We start from the raw sequence: 12,348 nt of genomic DNA, 5'->3' as shown, positions 1-12,348 counted from the left end.
TGATGTCATTAACACTTTGATTCCCAATGACCACTCAACTTGTAGTGGTGGAAAAAATTATTGCCTTTTCCAGTAGAATCTTGTTCATGCTTTTTGTAACTCTATTTTGATGAAATAAAAATGTCATTTGTATTAATGAATTAGATGAATATTGACCATTGATCTCAAGTGAGGTGAGATCTAATCTTAACCGATTATCACTTTGGAAATTAGGGTTATGCATTCAGTCAACAACTCAAGCTTATAAAAGCTGGGCTAGGTAAAGGAGGAAGACACACAAGAAACATTAATAACTTGAGACATAAAGGACTGTGACTTAAGGAGATCTTAGCAAGGGTGAAGAAGGACTTTCATCTAGAGAGCAGCTCAAGGGAGTGGAGTGCAAGCAGATTAAAACAAAACAAGAGGAGGATAACCCAACAACTAGACAATAGGTTTTTTTTACAGACAGTTTGCCCAGTTTTGCTATAGCTTGTAATTTTCTCAACAGACACATTATTTCTCAGGTTAGGAAAGCATTTCTAAGCTTTGATCTAATTTAATAAGAAGCTGATATGAAGGGTAGAAATTTGTGTGCATGTGTAAATTTGATGTCTACTTGCTTCTGTTGATTTGTATTTTATTAACTGTTAAAGTCCCAAACGTGCAATTTATTTAATAATCTACAGTTTTTTTTTTTTTAAGCTAGATTAGGACCTTTCTTTTTCTATTTATATCAAAACCAGGTTGAAACATTTACAAGCGTTTGGTAGCCTCAACTTGCCCAGGAGGGAAACTAGGTCTATTGGCCACCTTAAGTTTTTATAAGCCATCCAATAACAAAAAAGAATAAGTCTGCAGATCCATGCCAAATAAACCTCACTACCAAAATTACTAATCTGATTCCCTACCGACATTAAAACTATTAACAGGAAAAGGAGAAACTGTTCTCAAAAGAACTAACAAGGAAAACCATTGGATCAAACTAGAATGATTAATCTACCATAATTTCAGGAGTTGTTTCTGCATTTCTCGTTGCAGGAACAAGCTTCTTTAGCTGTTGTTGAATTTCATCCAACTCGCTATCCTGCATGAGCATAGTAATTTGGAGATTTTTCATTTCTTGCCTCATATTTGGTATGCCCTGAGCCAACTCTGCCATTTCCTCCGCAACCTACTCCATTTCCTTTGCAAGTAATCGCTTCAGCACCTAATATACATGTAAAGCCTGTTTGTATAAGGTCATGCGTCCCCTAGTGTTTCCCGCGTCAGGAATGAGGTTACCCCAGTCTCCCATTTCAGGTTCCGAGTCTTCCTGCATTACATTTGCTTCTAATTCTTGAATCAGCCTACGAATGCCTTCGTCAGTTCCTTCTTTGTAGGCTTCTTCAGCCTCTTGCACCGTATGTCTCATGGTTTTTCGACCTCATCTCCGACATACTGGAGTGGGGGGCCTTAATTCTTATCTGCCTGGTTGGCAAGGTTTTCCTCTGCCCCTATGCCCTCTTCCTCGACCTGGGTGAGCTGATTTGTTCTTGGTTGCTACCTGACTCCCCTAACTGACAGCAAAAGTTACGTTCGCTGTAAGTTCATCGCTTCCAGACTGCTTAGCTTCCTTTTCCAAATTCTTTCCCTCCCCTTGTTGTTCTTTTCCAGTAGTTTGGAACTTCTCCGACCCTCCTCCCCTAGGATGAAGTTTGCAAATGTTCTTAGGGGTCTTCTCTGCCTCCCAAACTGCCTATTTCACCACCTCCAGCTGCCCCTAATCATTATCTACCCTTAATCCCTGCATGCATTTATCCTGCCCTACCCAGCTCCCTACCTTGCTAGATTCTACCCCAGCCTTTCTCATTCTCCCATCCTTTGTCTTATGACTAATAGTTACAGGGAAGGATTCCACGCCTCTCTCCCTTCTCTTTCCCTCTACAACGTCTAACTCTCTTCCCGCTTCCTTAATATTGCTGGAGATTGAAAGGAAAGCAAAGAATGGTTTTACGAAAACATACCATGTCCTATGATGAGTTGCAGAGAACACCAGGTTGCATCGAGCTCCCTTTGTCTCCTTCCTTTGCAGCATACTAACTTTGGTTATGTCCTTCACCCCCTTATTATTTTTCCACCACCTACCCGACATCCCATCATCCTTTCTCCGTCGTTCCTTCCTGCTTCTTCCTCCACTTCCGTGTCACCTCCACACCTCAGGATTCTACCTTGCTTGCAGGCCACCCCAATGTCCTGTGGAATTATTATGTTGAATGGTGGCCTACTTTTCCACCTTCCTACCTTCATCATGTTTTCACATGTCACCAACTATTCCTCCCCAATCGGGGGCCATCTGTAACCTCTGTCTTGAATCTGTAGTCTCATTATTATCCTGGGTAATGATTAAATCGAGGGTCTCCCATCGTGATTTTTCCCCGGGAATTGGCCATATACTGTCTACCTTTCCATCTTGTTCATTGCAACCCCAGATAGCTATGAAATTTGCGGCCTTATTGCCATCCCTTCTAACATGGTTGATGATCTTGTAATCAATGCGTTTCATTATTTCTGCCAGGTCCTGAATTAGTCCGGACATCCTCCAACTCTTCGCTACTTTTTCCCAATCCTTACCATTATTCAATTTCCTGAGCATCTCTATTGCTAGGTTCAAGTCTCCTTCAATTTCCAGCTTAGTATACCCATTTCGGATTGCTATTCTGATGCCTTGCTAGACTGCCATTAATTCAGCTTCGTTATTACTCATTATACCTCCCCAATCGACATATACCCATCTAGTTCGCCCTTGATTATCTCTAAAGATGCCTACAAACATTGCTTGTCGCGGGTTTCCTTTGGAAGCCCCATCAAAATTTAGTTTGATGAAGCCATCACGAGGACATTTGAATTTGGTTGAGCTCTGATTATGAGTGCTCTGGTTTTTTTGCTTTTGAGGATAAACCATGCCTTGTTCCAGGTTTAAACTTGTTAGGATCCGTCCTTCTTCTGGAGTTGTTTTCCAATCTTCTTGCACCCAGGCTTCTGCTAGGATAGTTTCCCTTATAAGTTTTTGGGTTCGCTTCCAAATCATCTCTGGAGGGTTGGCTTTGTCCTGAAATATTCTTTGGTTTCTTTCTTTCCATATTAGCCATATGTTAAACCCCATCGCTAGACTCCAGGCTCTCTTAACCACCGGACTTAAGAATTGACCTCTCCCCCATTGGTAAATGGTTTGTTTAATGTCATGAGGATCCTTGTTTTTCCTCCCAAAGAGTTTCCTGATTTCCTCCCATTGTTGTTGGGCAACAGGACATGAGTTCAAAAGGTGTTCTTGCATTTCTTTATCTTGTTTGCAGAGGCTACATCTAGGGGGTCCATAGAAACCTCGATTCTATATCTGATCCCAAGTCAAAATTCGTCCTTTTCCTACTAACCATATGAACAAAGTTACCTTCGGCCACCAATTGTTCTGCCATATTTGTTTCCACATGAGTGTATTTTCCTCTTGCTCCTGTTGGGTGGTTAGATGATAGGCTTCTCTGATCGTAAAAGTTCCCTTTGTGGATCTACCCCATCGTAGTATATCCGGACCTGTTCTGATTTTAATTCTTCTAGATTCCATTTCCTTTACAAATAGATCTTTCTATTCAGGGTTAATGTGCATATCCCATTCTTCCAGTTTCTTCCAGGTTCTCCAGGTCTCGTCCTACCTTTCTTCCTTCCAATATTCACTAACATAATTAAGCCCCTCAGGTATAGCCTTCTGATATGTATTTTGCAGGCCTTGCACCTCTATCATTCTTTCTCTTTGCTACCAGGCTTCCTCCCAAAATTTAGCTGCATTTCCATTCCTTATTTCTTAGAATGCATGTCTGCATATAATATCTCTGTTTTGACTCGTCAGGTCCCATATAGTGGATCCTCTTGGAACTTCCTCCAGTCTAAGAATGCCTTCAGTAGTTGTGGGCATATTGTATTTTTGGGTCCATATCTTTTTCCATAGATCCTCTCCACCCCTCATCCATCTCCACCACAGCTTCGCTCCTAGAACCTAGTTCAAAGTATACGGGTCTCTAAGACCCAGTCCTCCTTCTTCTTTATTTTTTATTAGACCCTTCCATGATATTAAAGCCCATTTCTTTTGTTGCTTTGGTCCTACCCAAATAACTTTTCTAAATATATCTGTCATTCTTGTGCATATTCCTTTAGGGACCGCCATTGTGGAGAGAGGGTAGATAGGAATTGCTTGAAGAATCGATTTAAGAAGCACTAATATTCCCACTATATTCAAAGATCGGAAAGACCAATTAGCCAGTCTGTTCTTGAGTTTCTCAATGGTTTGCTGCCAATTTTCTATCTTCAAAGGATTTAAAGCTAATTGATTTCCCAAGTATTTTGTAGGTAATTCTCCAGAGCAGAAACCTAGAATTCTGGTCAGGTGGGCTTTGACCGCATCCGGTGTATTGAAGAGGAATGTGCACGATTTATCCTTGTTAATTTCTGTGCCTGATGCTTCCATAAAGAGATCAAGAATCCGTTTAACCCTTTTTACTTCTCTTAGTGAGACAACACAAAAAAGCATAATGTCATCAATGAACTGTTGATGAGTAATTGGTAAGTTGCTTCCCCATGGCCTCAATCCTTTGATTTTTCTCTCCCTCAGTTCTTTTTTGAGGTATCATCCCAGTCCTTCCGCTGCTATGATGAACAAGAATGGGGATAAGGGATCCCCCTGTCGCAATCCTCTTGTGGCATTGAAAGTCGAGGTTGGTGATCCATTCAAGAGAATGGAGAAATTGGGAGTGGAAATCATATCATAGATCCAGTTTACCCATCTATTGCAAAAGCCAAATTCCATCAAAATTGTTTTAAGGTAATCCCAATTTAGATGGTCATACACCTTTGAAAGATCTAATTTTATCATCATTCCCATTTCCTTTTTTCGTTTCAAAGAATGTACCACTTCCCGAGATACCACCAAGCCATCTAGAATTTGTCTCCCTTCCACAAACCCAGTCTGTTTCAGGGAGATAATACTAGATAGGATTGGTTTCAATCTCTTCACCATTAGAGTGGTAATAATCTTATATATTACATTACAAAGAGCAATGGGTCGAAACCTTGAGCAGTTTCTGAATGAGTAGATTTAGGAATAAGAGATAAAAGGGTTGAGTTTAGGCCAGGCCATACCTTCTGGTGTCTGCGCGATTCCTCTACCACCTCCAGGATGTCTTGCCCTAGGAAGTGCCAGCCTGCTTGGTAAAATTCCACTGTAAATCCGTCTGGTCCTGGGGCTTTATTTCTTTTCATCCCTTTCACTATTTCCTCCACTTCCTCCAGGGTTGCTGCCCTCATAAGAGCTAAATTCTGGTCTCTAGTGATCATTCTTGGGATTTCATTGCTTATCTTTCCTATAGCCTCTTCTCTATTCACTTGAGGTTCTGTAAGGATGTCCTTAAAGTGCCCAACTAGAGCCTGTTCCATTTCTTCATGATGGGTTATGTGTTGCCCTTCCTCATTTTTGATAGAAAATATTCTATTACTTTGTCGGTGCTGGATCATGGCTTGGTGGAAGAACTTTGTATTCCTTTCTCCTTCACGGAGCTAGTTTATTCGAGACTTTTGTTTCCATAATATCTCTTCCTGTTTTCTTCATTCTTCAATTTGGCTTATCACTGTGCCCTCTTCTCTAGTTCTTTCCTCGTTTCTGCCCTCTGTTATAATTTCTTGTTGCAGTGTTCTCATTTTTTGTTCTAATCGTTGCTGCTCCATGAATATATTCCCAAATTCATCTTTGTTCCATTTTTTAATTTTTTCTCTGAGTTCTTTTAGTTTTAGTTGGAAAGTCTGCATCTTACTTCGTCCTCTTTGTTGGCTCTGGGTCCACCACTCCTCCACCTTTGGCATGAACTATTGATTCCTAAGCCAGAAAGCTTGAAACCTAAAAGGGTGTTTTTTTGGGTTCGTTTTAATGTCAATTTCTAGCCTGATTGGCCAGTGGTCTGAGCCCATTGCTGGAAGGATCATTGATTCTATGAATATATCTCTATTTATGATTTTTTCAGATATTAAAAATCTGTCCAATCTCGATGCAATTTGATTTTTCCCCCTCTTCTGTTGTTCCATGTGTGGATCCCGTTTATTGTGGGAACATCAACCAATCTTTGCTCCGTTATCATGTCACCAAAAACTTCCATGTCTTGGTCTGCTCTTCTCAATCCTCCTCGTTTTTCCATTAGGGTTGTAATCATGTTAAAGTCCCCTCCTGCAATCCATGGCATATCCGAGAACAGCCTTTGGATTGTTCTCATATTTTGAAGAAAGCTTTTGCGCTCGCCTGATAGGTGTGGGCCATATACCCATGTGAGGATTATCCATTCCAATGAACCTATCATTCTAAAGGTTCCTGAAATAATTCGAGGGAAGCTAACCCAGTTTCCAAATTGGACTTCCTCTGGGTTCCACAGAACTGCTAGACCTCCTACACTGCCTGCCGCATCCTGCCCCATTATCTCATAGTGAGTATTAAATCTTCTCATTATTTCTTCCATTTTCTGAGTACTGATCTTGGTTTCTTGAATTATCATTATACTAGGTTTATCTTTTTTCAACCTGTCTCTCAAATATCTCTGTTTTCCCCTACTATTGAGACTTTTGATATTCCAGCTTGTGATTATCATTTTAATCATTTGGGTGATTGTTGAAATACCTCTGAGAGAGGTATAACTCTTCCTGAATTCACCAACATCTCCCCTACCACTTGGATAGTCTCACTCATTGGATGTCTACCATGTTTCCTTCCTCCTTTGCCAGTACTTCCCATTCCAATACTCTATGTCCCTTGCATTCCTAGTTGTTCTGGTTGACTTGGCATAATTACTCCTACCTTTTCCTTGTATTTTTGGAACATCTCTTTATATAATTGCTTTTTTTCTTCAGGTATAAATCTCTCATCTAGATACCTCCATTCCTGTAAAAATCTCCTCATTACTCGTTCCTCTTCGCTTCCTCTATCTTTTTGTGGATCTACCTCCATTTGAGTTTGATATTTTAGCAAGTCCATGTTCGCTTCTACCCCTCCTTGTTCCATATTTATTTGAATTGTGTCCTGTTCTTTTGTTTCTTTTGATAGTTCCATAGGTTCTTCATCACTATCTTCCTTTTCCATCTCCATTTCCTCTTCCTGAAGGGCCTTAAACTCGTTTTGATTTTCCAATGGAATTATTTTAACGGGTGGTTGCAGAGGGAGCGATCCTTTTAGAGATTTCATTTTGATGGGCACTTCTTTAAATCCCTCTTCAGTCTCTTTGTTTACCTCTGTTGCCTCCTTCTCTTCTTCTTTCTTTTCGGTTGATCCCTCTGCAGTATTTAAAGGGCATTGTTTTAAGAGGTGGCCGTATTCATGGCATCTTCTACAGCGAAATGGGATATGTTCATAATCCACTGGTTGCTGCCAAACCTCATCATGATATTCTAACTCGATAAACTCCGGAAGAGGTTCTATTATATTCATGTATACACATATCCTGGCATAAGATGTGTATCTCCCTCTTTTGGTGGTCTCGGCTACTTTAACAAATGTCCCTATTGTATTACCTATTCCTTCTAGGATCTCCGGGTCCCAAAACTCCATTGGTAGTCCGAATAGTCTGATCCAGATAGGTGCTGCTAACATTTTCTCCTTGTCTGGGTTATAGCAGTCCTGCCAGTGCCGCATGAATAAACCGACATTATTCATAAAGTAGGGTCCTCCCTCAAAAATTTTTCCTTATCTTCCAGACTGGACAATATAACTGTGAAAAAACCCTTTGCCCCCAATTTTAAATCTATATGCCCCTTAAATTTCCATCTCTGTTGTATCCATTTGGACAGATCCTTCTCAGACGACCAAAAACCTACGAACTTACAGATTAAAGCATGATCTCTCATATAACTTCTGTATTCTTCAAGTTTATTGTTCAAGATTACAAACCTGGGTTTCTTCGATGCTCTTGGGAGACACCTGCCGCTTAATCCATCTTGCCATCAGGCTCCCATGACCGGAGTATCTCTGGTGTTTTGACGCATTCCGCTTTGCGCTCCATTTCTGCTTGACTCTCCTACTGTTATGTTTCTATAGGAGGGGATCTCTCCCCTCCCCGCTTCGGCTACCATTTCACTGTCAGATCCCTCAGTTTTCTACCTCCTGTCCTTCTCCCGTATCTGCAATCTGGGATTTTGATCAAGCACTAGAGTAGTAGGCCTCCCTTGCACCTGGTCTTCGATTCCAGTCTGCTCACGGCTGCTCAACTTCAAACCCTAACCCTCATTCTCGACCATCCTCCAACGCAGTATCTCCAATCGCCTAATAATCTGCAGTTTAATTTAGTTTACCGAAAGGAATTTACTAAGAAATGTTTTGTCTGTTTATCGGGCTTAAGAAAATTCAACAGATGTTCTCTTCATAAGGTGGAGTAGAGTCATCAAATGGCAGGTGAAAATAATTATCATCCCAAAAATGACAAATGTCCATATATCAGTCATCACAATCATCATCTAAATCCAATAAAATATGGTCGATTTCTTTCATCAACATTAGCATTGGCATTTTTTAGGTCCATTAGGTCTTGAGAATAAAAATTTTCATGGCTATAACATAGAGGATATTGATCGAAAGCACAACATATAATATACCAAATAAAACCTATGAAAATCCTATATCCAATGTTGTTGATATGATGGCAATCTGAGAAACCTATCACAAGATATCAGCTCCACGGTCTATACAGTTGTCATGAAAAAACCCTGAAATATCTGATTTCATATCAGTGATATCTTGACCTCCCGAACTCCAATTGAGATGATTCTTTTCTTTTGAAATCAGAAGTTTTTCTGAGAGGAACTCAGATATCAATTGTTTTTGTCAAATTTTACAGCAAAGCTACAGAAATTGATCGAAGTGTCGCAACCCTCTTTTCTTTTGTTCCTCTGAAAACCTATAAAATAGAAAAAAATTATGCCCCATTTGTGGACCAAAAAAGTGCTTTGATACAAACTGCTAAGCACCTAAACATCTTTTATTATTCCCCTTAGGTACCTCCACTAGGTACCCCATATTATCCTCCTAGGTACACTACAAAACAAATCAAAAAGGGAAGAGCACAATTTGAATTTATGTCATTCTAACACATATATAGGTAACGCAGACATGTTATCAATGAAAGCATTAAAGATGCAGGAAGGCAAGATGAAAATCAAAGAAGTGGAGGGGCATGCATATCTCTCTCTCTATATGTTCCTAAAAAACAGATTCGAATGGAGAGTTGCATTGGATGTAGCTGGATTATTTTCAGTTTCTTCAGATTCTATTATATGTTTTTATAGTGACAGTCTTTAGACCTAGCTGGAAGATGTTGTTAATGGTGGATAATACATAGTATTATGGAGATATGTAAGTTATAGAACTATTTTTGTTGTTTGAGAGTTTTGAACAAACACAAGCTATGTATATTTGATTTCTACTTTAAAGATCAACATATGTTTTTTTTATTCTTTGAAAGAATACATTGTTATATCTCCTTAATAGGGAAAAAATAATTTTTCCAATGACACAGAAAAAGTAAAAGTAGACACATTAGAAATATATAAAATAAGAAACACACTTTAACTGAAAGAAGCTATAGCTAGTTGTAGGTTGTTAAAGGGTTCAATACTTACCAATGACACAGAAAAAGTAAATTTGGAAACTTTACGAAATATATAAAAGAAGAAACCCTCTTTAACTAAAAGAAGCTATAGCAAGCTGTAGGTTGTTAAAGGACTGAGTACTTCCAATTTGGGTGTCTCCAGAAATTAGTTTACGGCTCTATTTCATTCTCCATTTGTCCATATTGGTCCTCACTAGATGCTAACATTGCAGGTGTATTCTTATAGTAAATATTAAATAGCATTAATAGAAAAGTTATCTAAATGCTTAGTGGGATGTTACCACCTAATGCATGGTTGTATTTAATATTGTGGCAATGCTAGAATAAACCCCATGAAAACACTTTATTGGTTAAGACACGTCTAAGTTTAGTGTTAAGCCATTTGTCAAGGTTAATGTTGATGCAATGCAAATATTTACAATCCCATATTGTGGTCCATGCCTACTTGTATTGGGCAATTGAGGTGGGACAACACATGAAATCTCTCTAGTTTAGTGATATGGGTTGTTGCATGTCAGCATCATGTCTAGCATGCCTATCATCAAAGGAGATAATTTGTGCTTGATATGTCTATGAAGTCCACTTCATAGATATGGTATGGATGAGTTATCGTGCGTTATGAGTCCAACTGTTATGGACTCAAAGACGGCACTACCATGCCAATTACTATCGCTGTAAAAGCCAAGCCCAAACCAGCTAAGTCAATCTACAACAAACTAATATCTCTATAACAACATGTTGATCTCTAGTACATAAAAATTTGTTCTTGAAATAACAACATTATGATAGCAGTTGTAGATTGAGCTACAACAACAATAATTTTTACTATGCAAAACACAAATTTAGAGCACTGGTCTGGTTTTACGTTAACTTAAAATTATCATAACAAGCATTGTAAAAGAAATTATAGAACCTGGGAAGCGTGGCAGTGAACAAGATTACAGAAATCTTCAAAAAAATTATTGATAAAATAAACTCTTTAACTGTAGATAAGACAGTAACACTTTCCTAAGAACCTATCCTCACAGGCTCAGGCCCAAGCAGACCCCATAGAAGCATCCACCCAAGATATCCCTACTCTAAAGCCTGAGCTTTTTTATAATGAAAAATCTCACTTTTGCTTCACTATCTTTCTTAGCTTGACCAATTGAAAATATCTTAAAAAAAAATTGGCAACAAAGATGGCATGATTAGTGTTGGACAGGTGAAATTTTGAATTTATTAAAATGTTGAATCTCATCATTAACTTTCATACCATTTCGAAAAAAGGGTCCTAAAGATCAACCAAGTGATGAGGGGCAAAAGGCAGCAAATTTGAACTATTATAAGAATGGTTGCTAACTCCTTACCAAGTTTTTCAAATCTGAGGTTTCTGATTCTGATCCATTTGGCTTCTAGCATGCTTCTTGCCAATATCCCAAGGGGAAAAGCAATTATGCAATAGATCCTCTTAGATGTGCACACCTTACTGTAGATGTTGCACTGAAAAATGAAAATTATATAAAGAAAACAACAAGAAAGCATTTACAAATAGTTTAAACCCTATAAGACCAAACATATAAATAGCCCCCATCCCTCCTCTGTCTAGGGAGTCATCTGGTCTGCTTCTTTCCCTAGAGATAAGGTTCCATCCAAAACAAGTGGCTATTTGGAAGGCACTATGTAGCAAAATGTTGACAAACTTCCTATGAATGTAGGACCAAGGATAAGTGAGCAGCCAAATAGATTGGGATGACGGAATGTGCCAATGATTTTTTTCCTAGTTAATCATGCATCAGAAGTTATGTTTTAGATTAGTGGCTAGGGTTCTACTTTACAAGAGGCATGAGTGAAATGGATCGCATTCCATTACCACTAGGAATGGTGTTTGATACCAATAGCAATAGTAAAAGTCATTACCACACTTTTTTTCCAAGCAAAGAAACAGAGACCATTAACAAAGCATAGAGAGAAAGTGTGCATACTAGTGTCCAATTTTTAGCTTGGATTTGAAATGTGTTAATTCCAGCTAAGTCTCATAGATATAGTAGATCTGGAAACAATCATATCATGCTACTGTAGAAACACATTTAAGGTCCCTATATTTTGGATTTGAATATTTCCTTTTACAAGTTAACCATGATTCAAACAGTCATAATTTCACATCTATCCCATTGTAGGAATTTACAGGGTAAGTTCCTCAGTCAAAACACCAAAGGACATCACTCACAAACATATCACAGATCAATACACCAGTATTCTTGACATGGTTAAAACCCTCAAAGAGGGAAACAGTCCATGGCTTGAGCCAACACGACCACTTTAGGCAATTTATTAATAAAAGAAAGAAAATTTACATAAGCTTCTCTCATGAATGGTCACCCTGAAAATGACCCTCCATGCTCTTTAAATAGAGATCATGGACCGATTGGGTGTTAAGCCATGGATCAAGTGTCGGTAATACCGAGGAGAGAATCAACTGTCAGATCACTTCATGTCTAGGAACATATCATGACCGTCGGATTGTAAGTTACAAAAGTACATAGTAAAGAAACACACTTTACCTAACTCTACACTAGACCCAGTTATACTTAACTATTTCCTATGTTTCGAAATATCCTAACATCCCCCCTTAAGAACAACTTGGGATAGGATTGAAGGATGTACAAATATGACACAATAGGAGAAGGAAGGAGCCATTAGAGCCTATCCCCCCTTGGTGACA

The sequence above is a fragment of the Pinus tabuliformis genome, chromosome 8 (genome assembly GCF_031772625.1).
Source record: "Pinus tabuliformis cultivar Carrire ecotype Pingquan chromosome 8, CPIR1, whole genome shotgun sequence".
In the NCBI taxonomy this organism is placed as follows: Eukaryota; Viridiplantae; Streptophyta; class Pinopsida; order Pinales; family Pinaceae; genus Pinus; species Pinus tabuliformis.
Note: the sequence above shows the minus strand (reverse complement) of the source record.